Below are 9378 nucleotides of genomic sequence, written 5' to 3'. Positions count from 1 at the left end.
GTTGAAGGGAGGGCTGGGCAAGGGTGAAAAATAAGAACCAAGAGAGATTATGTAAAGGTGCAAATTTCCAATGATGAATGTCATTATATTGTATACCTAAAATGTACCAATAATTAGAATGAATAATCGATAATGCAAAATAGGAAGAAAAGGTCCAAAGGGATAGGGGTAGTGGGAGGAGCAGGGGAAAGGAAAGAAGGGAAAGGAAAAATGCTGAGAAATTGAAAAAATGGAAATAAAGTCTTTGTAAAAAGGGAAGGGTGGAGGGGGTGAAGGGAGGGCTAGGAATGGGGAAAAGATAAGAACCAAGATGCATCATGTAAAGGTACAAGTTCCCAATCAGAAATTTAATTGTGTTGTATACCTAAAATGTACCAATAAAAGAATTTAACAACAAAAAAAGTGAAGATCGAGGGAGAAACTGGCTCTGCAGAGTGAGCGTGGTCTAAGTAAAATAGAAACAAGCAAGAAAAAGTATGCCCTGGAAGAAGCAGGGTGGGCTATCATGAGGAAAGCCAGGATAGCAAGCTGTTTTGATGTTTGTGTCCTTTTATACTGTCCAAATCTCGAGGAAACTCACATGACTTCTATCTATGGGTCCTGAGAGGCAGTGCTGGAATCCCACATCTTAGGCTGATTCAGGTCTAGGCTATACTATTGAAAACCTGCTCAAGTTCTCCTGAGAATTCCAAGTGCAGGGTTTTTGGGAACTGTTCTGCACATGTGTTCCAGGATCTTGTAAATAGTAAGTCATACCTACTTCCCCAGCTAGCCTTGCTACACCCTAATCTCCTATGTTACTTCTACCTCAGTTACTCCTGCCCTGTTCATCCTTTAGGCATTAACACCTTCCTTTCCATTTTAAGCATCACCTTATCAATTCCTGCTTCCTATATCACTTCCTTTAATACTTGACTGAAGACCCACATCCCCATTCATTGCCACAGACAGCTGGGTGGAGGTCCCATGTTTTGGGAGTCATGGAGGCACTGATTCCTGTCATCAACAAGCTCCAGGACATTTTCAACATGGTAGGCACTGACATCATCCAGCTGCCTCAGATCGTCGTGGTGGGGATGCAGAGCAGTGGGAGGAGGTCAGTGCTAGAAAGCCTGGTGGGGAGGGACCTGCTTCCCGGAAGTACTGATAATAGTCACTTGGAGGCCTCTGATTCTGCATCTGGTCCATGTCTCACCGTAAGACAAATGAAAAACAACAGAAGAAAATGGGATAGAAGCAGAAGAATGGGGTAAATTTCTTCACACCAAAAATAAGCTCTACACAGATTTTGATGAAATTTGACAAGAAATTGAAAATGAAACAGAAAGAATTTCAGGGAATAATAAGGGAGTAAGTCCTGAGCCAATTCATCTTAAGGGTTTCTTACCCAACGTTGTCAATTTGACACTTGTGGATTTACCAGGAATGACCAAGATGCCTGTAGGTGACCAACCTAAGGATATTGAGCTTCAAATCAGAGAGCTCATTCTTCGGTTCATCAGTAATCCCAATTCCATTATCCTCACTGTCACTGCTGCTAATACAGATATGGCAACATCAGAGGCACTTAAAATTTCAAGAAAGGTAGATCCAGATGGCCAAAGAACTCTGGCTGTAATCACTAAACTTGATCTCATGGATGCGGGTACTGACACCATGGATGTGTTGATGTGAAGAAAGGATTATTCCAGTCAAACTTGTAATAATCAGAGTGGTTAACAGGAGCCAGCCAGATATTAACAATAAGAAGAGTGTAACTGATTCGATCCGTGATGAAAATGCTTTTCTTCAGAAGAAATACCCATCTCTTGCCAATAGAAATGGAACAAAGTACCTCCCTAGGACTCTAAACAGGTTACTGATGCATTACATCAGAGGCTGCTTACCAGAGCTGAAGACCAGAATCAATGTTCTAGCTGCTCAGCATCAGTCTCTTCGGAACAGCTATGGTGAACCTGTGGATGATAAAAGTGCTACTTTACTTCATTTTATTACCAAATTTGGCACAGAATTTTGTAATACTATTGAAGAAACTGCAAAACATATTGAAACTTCAGAGCTATGTGGTGGTGATAGAATTTGTTATATTTTCCATGAGACTTTTGGCCAAACCTTAGACTCTGTTGACCCATTAGGTGGCCTTGACACTATTGACATTTTGACTGCCATTATGAATGCTACTGGTCCTCATCCTGCTTTGTTTGTGCTGGAGGTTTAATTTGAGTTATTGGTCAAACAGCAAATCAAACGTCTAGAAGAGCCCAGCCTCCACTATGTAGAACCAGCTCATGAGGAAATGCAAAGGATCATCCAGCACTGTAGCAATTATAGTACACAGAAATTGTTATGGTTTCCTAAGCTTCATGATGCCATAGTTGAAGTAGTGACTTGTCTTCTTCATAAAAGGCTGCCTGTCACAAACGAAATAGTACATAACTTGGTGGCCATTGAATTGGCTTATATCAACACAAAACATTCTGACTTCGCTGATGCTTGTGGGCTAATGAGCAATAATATAGAGGAGGAACGGGGAAAACATAAGAACCAAGATGCATCACATAAAAATACAAGTTCCCAATGAGAAATGTAAATGTGTTATACACCTAAAATGTACCAATAAAAGAATTTAAGAAAAAACCCCAATAATATAGAGGAACAAAGGAGAAACAGGCTAGCAAGAGAATTTCCTTCAGCTGTATCACGAGACAAGGTTGCATCTGGAAGTGGTGGGGTTGGAGATAGTGGTCAAGAACCACCAACAGGCAATTGGCAAGGAATGCTGAAAACTTCAAAAGCTGAAGAGTTGCTAGCTGAAGAAAAATCAAAACCAATTCCAATTATGCCAGCAAGTCAACAGAAGGGCCATGCTGTCAATCTGCTGGATGTGCCAGTTCCTATTGCAAGAAAAGTATCTGCCCGTGAACAGAGAGATTGTGAGGTTATCGAATGACTCATCAAATCTTATTTCCTTATTGTCAGAAAGAATATTCAAGACAGCATGCCAAAGGCAGTAATGCATTTTTGGTTAATCATGTGAAAGATACTCTTCAGAGTGAGCTAGTAGGAAAACTTTATAAATTATCCTTATTGGATGATCTCCTGACCGAATCTGAGGATATGGCCCAGCATAGGAAAGAAGCAGCTGATATGCTGAAGGCATTACAAGGAGCCAGTCAAATTATTGCTGAAATCCAAGAGACTCATCTTTGGTGAAGGGAACTATATAACACAGACTTTGTTGATGCGAAAACCTGCTAGTTACTACCTATTGAATAGAATTTTATTTACGAACTACTGGGTATTGCAGTGATACAAATCTCCTCATGTGAAGACTGGCTATAAACTGAAGTGTACTCCACATTGCAGAACAAATCACACATTTAATCCAAATAATAAATGGCTGTTTCTAAAGTTTTTCTCTTAAAAAAAAAAACACTTGACTGAAAATAACCCTCAACTCCCATGGGGCCTTCAACTCATTTTTCACTATGCCTTCCTCCTACCCTCTCTTCCTTCCCCGTCCAGTTTAAATTCCAAATAAAACATACACACAATCCTTTCCTTGTGTATGCTCTCATTTTCCTTGGTCCTTCCTCTCTCTGCTATATTCTTTCATCTCAACCATAGATTCTCCTCTTCTGTGCCTGTCTCACAGCCAAACCCATGTGGCAAGAGAAAGACATACTGATGCTGACCATACTCCCTTTAAATTAGTGATCATCAGCCTCATGTGGACCCTAAAACTGCCTGAAGCTTACACTATATTTCTCTAGCTTATTCACTGTCTCTTATGCTTTCTTAAATTCTCCTACACCTGCTTCCTCATCTTCATTCTTAACTGAAATTGCTGCTTCCTATTTCATTGAGAAAAGTAAGGCAACGGGAAGACGACTCCCATTAGCTCCCACCTCCACCTTCTCTCCCATTAGTATGCATGAACTATGTGTGGCAGTTTTCCCACCTGTGTATTAGAACCCACCCCCTCACCTGCTCAAGAATGCAGCAGTATACCTCTCACCCCACCAGTGAGCCTCTCACCCCGCCAGTGAGATTTACTTCTCCTGCTACTCTTCTCAAACTGCTCTTGTCAAGGTCACCAGTGATCTCCCCGTTGCTAGATCCGAAAGGCAAGTCTTGGTCCTCCCTATACACAATCATGTGCAGCATTTGATTGGACCTAGCACTCTCTCCTTCTTAAAATGCCCCTTCACTTGCCTTTCAGGACTCCCTACTTACCATATATCCTCCCTACCTTCTTGGCCATGGCTCAGCTTCCTCCTCTCTCAATATTAGAGACTGAGTTCTTAGACTTATTATCTAACAACTTCACTCTCCAGGATCACTCACCCAAATTCTGGTTTTTAATATACTTAATTTTTGGATGACACCCAACTACATATTCTGACCTAGATCTCTTTCCTGAACTCTGGAGACTTATGTTCTATTGCTTAGTTGACGTCTCCACCTGGCTGTCTAAAGGGCATCTCCCTTTTAACATATCTTCTCAAATTGGCTTTTGGCCTCTCATCCCCTCAATCTACTTTCTTCCCTATCTCAGCAAAGAACAGCACCATCCTTCCAGTTGCTCAAACCAAAACCCTTGGAGTTCTACTTACCTCCATGTTTTCCCTCTAGCCTTAAAAAAAATCCTGATTGTGAAGAGATTTGTGTCCGTTTTGCTCACTGTTGTAACCTCGCCTCCTGAAAAAGTGCCTGGCCCTTAGTTGGTGTTCAATAAATATTTGGTAAATAAAGGAATAATTAATTTAATTTAATGACTTGGTTATCAAACCATTCATCACCTGTTCATTCAATAGGTAAAATACAGACTTGATAAAAGCAAGAAAGAAAAGTGCTGTGAAAGAAAACAACAAAGGAAGTCTACTCAGGTGGAAAGATGACTTTGACGTTTTGTGGACAAAATGACTTTGAAATCAAACCTGAAATATTAGGAGCCATTGTGGAATGTGCCGGGACAATAACGTTGATGCAAAGGCTCAGAGGTACCTAAGAACTTTATGGGTTCCAGGAAACAACAGATGGCCAGAGGGACAAAAGAATGTGAGGAAGGGAAGTGAGGTTATGCAGAAAGCTGGACAGGGGCAGATCAGTCAGGCTTTTGCAGACTCTAGTAAAGATATGAATTTTATTCTAAGGTCACTGAATTCATTCATCATGTCAACTTTCTAAATTAGAATGTAGAGTGATATTAAGACCTGAGAATTTGGATCCCTCTTCTGTCATGTTGCAAGTATCTCTCCCTCTCCACATTGGGAAAACTATTTTTACATGCTTATCTGGTACCATTATTTTGAGGTTCAAATAATATTAACTAGTCAGTGAACCTCTTTGCTTGTATAAGAGTTAAAACAGTGATTCTTTCGGGGCTGGGGATTTAGCTCAGTGGTGCCACCGCCTGCCTCTCAACCCCAAGGTCCCGAGTTCGATCCCCAGTACCAAAAAAAAAACACCAGTGATTCTCAGAATGTAGTCCCAGGAATGAGCATTTAAGACAAGGAGCAAAAGAAAGGGAAAACTGGAAATGCTTTGTATGTGAAGACCTTAAAATGTTTAGAATGGGCAAGAGCTGCTTTGCTATGGCATAAGTTAAGACGTCCTACTGATGCCAGGGGGTTTCCAACCGAGAGACCAGCAAAGTTCCTGGCATTTTAGAAGGCATGTTGAGAAGTAACCTGCTGACAGAAAAGTACTCAAAGTTGAGCGTTCTGGCCTGATAAACACACAAAGGCTTGTCCACTCCCCACTCTGCCCTTGCCTTGGCCATTAACTCTCACTCCATCTTCTTCCTCTGTTGAGGCTCCCTGGGCCTTGTCTGTGTGCTCAAGGAAAGTTAAAATATAAGCTCTGGTGAAATTACAGCCACTGCTTCTCCAAGGTCAGGCAATTCCAAGAAGGGTTAGGAAGGGAATAGGGCATGTGAGGCAGGCCAGCAGGTCCATGCACCTGGGTGACCGGTGAGAGCTAGGCTGGAGTTCCAGGCCAGGACCAGCTCTCTACAGGGTGGTAGGAACAGTAGCTGCAGCTCTTCTGCCATCTTCATACAGCTTCTAGGGCTGCTCAAGGGGTGATGGACCAACTGAGGGAAAAAGAATAGACTTTCACATGCTAATATGGTCACACCTGGCCCAGGGATGGGATCTGGGAGCTCAGAGCAGAGGCAACGATGATTGTGACTGCCTTTCATAAGTACAGACTGAGAGCCAAGGCTTTACTACATTATCTGTTACCTTCCTAACACCTCTTTAACAACACCGAATTTACTCCACTTTACAGGTCAGTAAACAGAGATACAAAGAAATCATGTCCTTTTCCCAGCACCTACACCTTGCCCAGGAAGAAGTTGGGATTCTAGCCCAGCGTGTCTGACTCCAAAGCTCTATGTACTAAGTTCCATGGCCTCCCCAGGGATATTTGCCTTTTCTTTCGTCTTGCAGAGACTGGGGGAAGAAGCGTCAAAGATGCCTTTGCCCTTCAAGGATGAAGATTTAATAGACTTATATTAATGGATTGTAGGGAGAAGTCAGTGATTTAGAAACAGACCAATACACAGAAAGTGCTTGTTGTTATTATCATCATTTAGCCAAGGTCCCTTCCTGTACAGCTTGTGCCTCTACTGTCAGGACTACTGAGGTTTTTCCTTTCCTAAAACCTTTTAGCTTGGAATAAGAGTAAAATAGTGATTCTCAGGATGTGGTCCCAGGACAAGCAGAAAAAGCATCAGCAACTAGTTAAAAATATAAATTCTCGGGTCCCACCCTAGACATAATTAGAAATTTGGGGTGGGGCCCAAATGTATGTTTTAACATGCATTGTTTGTTAGTAAATTTGCTACTTGCTAAAGTTTGCAGATCACTGAGTAGAGGGAGCTACTAGCTGCCATAACAGAAACACATACCATACACACATATACCCCCCATACACACACACAATGGTTTAACACATAAATGTTTGCTTCTTACCCACACAATATCCTTATAGGTGTTTCTGATGAGTAAGAAGTACTCATCCAACTGGATGCTCCTTCACCTTGTTGGTCCAGTACCCCCTAAGGCACTGGACTCTTTTGCATAAGCCCAGCAGACAGGAAAGAGAGAGAGGGGCATGTGTCGGAGGTTTCCATGGGGCCATAGTAACTGCAGACGAACTGGGAATACAGTCATGCTATAAACTCTGGAAGAAGAGGAGTCTTGGAGAGAGTTCAGTGAACACAACAGTGACCACACCTGGCATTTAAAGCTCTTTGTGACCTTGCCCCTGTGGTCCCCATAGTAATCTCCTGCCTTGGCTTCTTTCACTCTGGAATCCCAAAGTCTTCATTATCAAACCACAGGCATTCTATGCCTGTGTACATACAGTTTGCCTATGTAGCATGCTCCTACCTCACTGTTCCTCTTCACCCCCATTCCCATGCTCATTAACTAGTGGACTCCCATGCAGCCTTTCAGACCTACTCAGGATCATGTCTCCTATAAAGGCCACTTTAACCCTCCCTTACTCGTTGCCTTGGGAGAGGGCTCAGTAGCAACTCTGTGCCGCCCCCCGCTCACCTCCTCCAAACCACCCACCACACACACCATAAAGTCATTTCTGTTCACTGAAATGTTAGTTTCTAGATGGGAAGGAAATGGTTTACTACAAGTATGTGCTCACAGAGCCCAACATAGGGCGGACATAGAGCTGGTCTCAGTAAATGCTTGCTGAAAACTGGATGAAGGAGTGAGTGATAGAGAAGAAACTATGGGCTAGCAAGAGCCAGACCACTTCAGTAGCAGACTGTCTCACATCACTGAGGGGAGCACCTGGAGCCTGCAGCTAGAGTTGCTCACTGTGAGGTATTTACGAGATGTGTGCTGAGGTGACACCAGTGACAGTACAGAACTCCCAGGGCTCAAGGAGAATTGTAGTAGTGAGTCATAGGGAGAGTCCTAAATGTGAGGTGTAATTTGTAGGAGGGGTCAGGAAGTCTCCCATGGTGGAACTTGGCCATCTGGGAGGACTGGCAGCTGGAGACAGTAATCCAGCTTGGGTCTTGGGGCTGGTGATCAGGATGGGTCTCCGGAAGGAGTGAGCCAATGGGCAAACAAGACCTCGCACCAAAACCTGTTCCCAAAACTGGGCTTTAGGTTCAGGTCTCCTCTTTCAACAAGAAGAACTGAATGTTTTTCCTAAAGTATGTGGGCTTGGGGAAGCCAGGCTGCAGTGTGCATCATATAGGAGGTGCTAGGTAAGCCTCTGTCTGTTCCAGGTCCTAAGCTCCAGGAAAGCCCAAGCAATGTCTTCTTTCTTCACCACTAAAGCCCAAGAAATGTGGTAGGCACAGAGGAGATACTAAAAAAATTGTTTTAGCAAATGGATGGATGGATGGATGATTGGGTGAATGGATGGATGAATAAACTATCTCAAGTCTCTTTTTGCACAAATGAGAATTGGTCCTAGAAATTAAAGAGAAATTTTCAAATGGGCCTTCAGACTATAAAAAGTTGAACAAACTGGATAAGAATGACCACAGGGAGGTTCATGTTTTGAGACTCCTTTAGATTCCAAGGTCTGTACCTCCTGGGGCACAGGAAGCTAAAGAGTAAAGTAGCCCACTCTCTTGTCCAACCCAGATTTTACCCTGGGTTGGGGGGAAAAAAAAACTAAAGTGAGAATGGATATGTTGCTCTAACCTAAATAACCACTTTTATTTGGCCTCATATCAGAGTGACTGTCTCTATGGGTACCCCAAAGGGTAGACCCTGTGGTTGAAACATTCCTCCTCTACCAGCCACAGTCCTTGGCTCTACTATGTTCAGACCCAGCCAACCTCACTATTGCTAGCCAATATCCCATAAGATGGTACTCAGAAGCAGTTTCCCATATACTGCAGGGCTGTGTTCTGACCTAGAACTGGAAACATGGTAAGCCCCTTCCCTACCCTCCGACTTTAGAATAGGGAGCAGAATCTATCACAGGGCACTTGTTGGGTGTTTAAAAAATGTCTGTTCAATTACATAAAAGTAAGGAATACATTCAACACCAGTGAAAGCTGAATGAGTACATGAATGAATGAAACCCTTCAGCCTCTATTATTTGTCTTTCTTCCATCTTAAAATGGAAGACCTCTTGCACCTTAGAAACAAACAAAAGACCACCTCACTGCACTCTCGTCCTCTTCTGTAGACCCCCATCATTCCTTAAAGAAAGTTCTTGGATGTCTATATTCACTATCTGCACTAGTCAGTTTTTTTCTGTCACTGGGACACAATACCTGACACCCATAATTTAGAAAAGAGGTTTAATTTGGCGCACAGTTTTAGGGATTCAGTCCCTAGCCAGCTGGCTCCAAAGCAGAAACATCATGATGGAAGGGTACGG

The 9378-nt window shown here is 42.8% G+C and overlaps 1 pseudogene; it reads left to right on the top strand.

The window, feature by feature from the left end:
- The first annotated feature begins 980 nt into the window (after positions 1-980).
- Positions 981-3213, top strand: LOC101724778 (dynamin-1-like protein; annotated as a pseudogene).
- The last annotated feature ends 6165 nt before the right edge of the window (positions 3214-9378 follow it).

This window comes from Heterocephalus glaber, unplaced genomic scaffold (genome assembly GCF_053883595.1).
Source record: "Heterocephalus glaber isolate CG9 unplaced genomic scaffold, H.glaber_assembly_v1.0 deba00001451, whole genome shotgun sequence".
Taxonomy (NCBI): domain Eukaryota; kingdom Metazoa; phylum Chordata; class Mammalia; order Rodentia; family Bathyergidae; genus Heterocephalus; species Heterocephalus glaber.
The sequence above is the reverse complement of the archived record's forward strand: the minus strand, read 5'-3'. Positions and strand labels throughout refer to the sequence as shown.